The sequence below is a fragment of the Haliotis rubra genome, unplaced genomic scaffold (genome assembly GCF_003918875.1).
Source record: "Haliotis rubra isolate DU_JTF1 unplaced genomic scaffold, ASM391887v1 Scf361, whole genome shotgun sequence".
NCBI lineage: Eukaryota > Metazoa > Mollusca > Gastropoda > Lepetellida > Haliotidae > Haliotis > Haliotis rubra.
Window position 1 is genome coordinate 7,959 of NW_025767037.1, and position 3,377 is coordinate 11,335.

A 3,377-nucleotide genomic window follows, 5' to 3' on the forward strand; every position below is an offset into this window, starting at 1 on the left:
ATAAACAACTCCATGCACATCATTCGGCTGGCTGCAACGTCCTTTATCTAAACACCCATATCGCCCGACTGTTGTATAAAGAATAATCGAAACTTTATCACCATAAACAACCTGCTGGGTTACCGGTTGCATCAGCTTATCACTATGCAATTCATTCGATGTATTGATCATCCATTTATCGCCAATCGTTCCTTTCACCTGTCCACCCATGTATCACCACGGTCATCAACAACCTTTACCATAAACCCATGCATGAACATTCATTGACGTTCAATCGCGACCCAACCCATGCATCATTACTGCCGGCAGCACAACAGTCCTTTTGTCACCGCAACAACTCCGCACAGCCGGACAAACAACGTCCTTTATCACCTGGCGTAGCCCAACTCCAGCGCACATCATTCAGCTCCACGTCCTTTATCACCATACCACTGGCTGACAACAACAGTCCTTCCATGTAAACAACTGGCGCACCACTGGCCGCACAACAGTCCTTATCACCCATGTAAACAACCCATGCATTGAAACACCGCACAACGTCTCAATCACCTGGCGTAAACAACTCCGCACATCATCGTTTGACGCTTTAATAAACCTTTGGTCACCCAGCGTACTACGCAGCCATCACCTTTACGCCGCTTATTCACCCACAAACAACGCGTATTCATCGAAGTCCTTTATTCCATAAACAACCTGGCGCATCATTCACCACAACAGTCCCTTTATTCACGCATGTAAATCGAATCTATGTTAATCATCATTGGCCGCACAACAGTCCATCACCAGCGTAAACAACCTGGCATCATACTGAATGCCCAACAAACTTTGTTCACCCGCGTAAACAACCCATGCACATCAATACCAATACGCTTCAGCATCAACGCATTGGCGCATAACAAACCTTTATCACTCCATAAACACCTATGTACATCACTCACCGGCAGCAACAGTCCTTTATCACTCCATAACACCTATGCACATCATTCATGCTCAACAAAGTCCTTCCATAAACAACTCCATGCATCACCACCATACGCATGATCACTCCATAAACAATCTATGTAATATCATTTACTGGCTGCACAACAGTCCTTTATCACCATGTAAACAATCGAGTGTAATATCGCTCACTGCATTAACAAAACTTTGTCACCATAAACAATTTATGGAAGAATACCACATTGGCTGCATTAACAACTTTATCATTCCAACACCTATAGACTTTGAATGTATCACCTTTATCATTCCATAACAACTTTATTATCATTGACATTCAACTTTTTATCATTTATAAATCAATTTATAGACATCATTCAATTACTGTTGTGCTGCCAGTAGGGAAATCGATGTACATAGGTTGTTTACATTAGGTGAGAAAGGACTGTTGTAAAAGTGTTTGCAGTGAATGATGTACAGAAGCTGTTTACATAGGTGATAGCGGGCCGTTGTGCAGCCAGTAGTGAATGATGCACAGTAGGTTGTTTACATAGTGGATAAAGGACCGTTGTGTTTTCAGCCAGTGAATGATGCACATAGGCTGTTTTACATAGGTGATAAAGGGACTGTTGTGCAGCCAGTAGTGAATGATGTGCATAGGTTGTTTACATAGGTGATAAAGCGACTACAGCAGACTGTTGTGACGATGTACATAGGTTGTTAACATAGGTGATAAAGGACTGTTGTGCAGCCAGTAGTGAATGATGTAGAGAAGTTGTTTTACATACAGGTGATAAAGGACTGCTGGGCGGCCAGCAGTGAATGATGCGCTGTTGCTTTACATAGGTGATAAAGGACTGTAGGGCGGCCAGTAGTGAATGATACATAGGTTGTTTACATAGTGATAAAGGACTGTTGTGCAGCCAGTAGTGAATGATGTACACAGGTTGTTTACATAGGTGATAAAGGGACCGTTAAGCAGCCAGTAGAATGATGCACAGGTTGTTAACATAGGTGATAAAGGACTACAGCAGCCAGCAGTGAATGATGCAATATAGGTTGTTTTACATAGGTGATAAAGGACTGTTGGGCCAGTAGTGAATGATGCACATAGGTTGTTTACATAGGTGATAGCGGACTGTTGTGCAGCCACAGAGCGAATGATGCACATAGGTTGTTTACATTAGGTGATAAAGGACCACAGCCAGTAGGATGATGTACATAGGTTGTTTACATAGGGTGATAAAGGACCGTTGTGCTGCCAGTAGTGAATGACGTACATAGGGTTGTTTTACACAGGGTGCGATAAAGGACAAAGCAGCAGCCAGTAGTGAATGATATATAGGTTGTTTACATAGGTGATAAAGGGCTGCTGCGAGCCAGTGGGGAATGATGTACATAGGCTGTTTACATTAGGTGATAAAGGACTGCTGTGCAGCCAGTAGTGAATGATGTACATAGGTTGCCACATAGGTGATAAAGGACTGCCAGCAGCCAGTAGTGAATGATGCACATAGGTTGTTTACATAGGTGATAAAGGGACTGTTGTGCAGCCAGTAGCAATGATGTACATAGGTTGTTTACATAGGCGATAAAGGGACTGTTGTGCAGCCAGTAGCGGAATGGACAGGTTGTTTACATAGGTGATAAAGGACTCGTTAAGGCCAGTAGGAATGAGATGCAACACAGGTTGTTTACATAGGCATACACCGTTGTGCTGCCAGTGAATGATGCATTACAGGTTGTTTACATAGGTGATAAAGGACCGTTGTGCCGCCCTCAGCAGTGAATGATGTAACATAGGTTGTTTCTGTTATTAGGTGATAAAGGGACTGTTAGGCGGCCGCCAGTAGTGAACGATGCCGTACATAGGTTGCTCTGAAGCAGGTGATAAAGGACTGCTAAGCGGCCAGTAGGGAACGATGCGTACATAGGTTGTTTTACATAGGGTGATAAAGGACTGTTGCAGCAGCCAGTAGTGAAATCGATGTACATAGGCTGTTTTACATTACGTGATAAAGGGATCGCTGTGCAGCCAGTAGTGAATGAGCGTAACACAGGGTTGTTTACATAGGTGATAAAGGGACTGTTGGGCAGCCAGTGGGGAATGATGTACATAGGTTGTTTACATAGGTGATAAAGGATCTCGTTGCAGCAGCCAGTAGGAATGATGTACACAGGTTGTTTACATAGGTGATAAAGCGGACTGTAAGTAAGCCAGTAGTGAATGATGCAACACCAGGTTGTTTACATAGGGTGATTATGGACCGTTGTGCAGCCAGTAGTGAATGATGCACATAGGTTGCTTCACATAGGGTGACAAAGGACTGTTGTGCAGCCAGTAGTGAATGAATGTACATGAAGTTGCTTTACATAGGGTGATAAAGGACTGTACAGCAGCCAGCAGTGAATGATGCACATAGGTTGGTTTTACAGGTGAC

General features: G+C 43.5%; 1 long non-coding RNA gene across 2 annotated transcripts; it reads left to right on the plus strand.

Annotated features, from left to right (window-relative positions):
• The first annotated feature begins 1,548 nt into the window (after positions 1-1,548).
• On the plus strand, positions 1,549-3,048 carry LOC124285522. Of its 2 annotated transcripts, none has more exons than XR_006900832.1 (3): positions 1,549-1,596; positions 2,282-2,579; positions 3,011-3,048. It is a non-coding gene; the product is annotated as an uncharacterized LOC124285522 (long non-coding RNA). The 2 variants fall into 2 exon arrangements; XR_006900833.1 differs by lacking the exon at positions 1,549-1,596 and adding an exon at positions 1,843-1,882.
• The last annotated feature ends 329 nt before the right edge of the window (positions 3,049-3,377 follow it).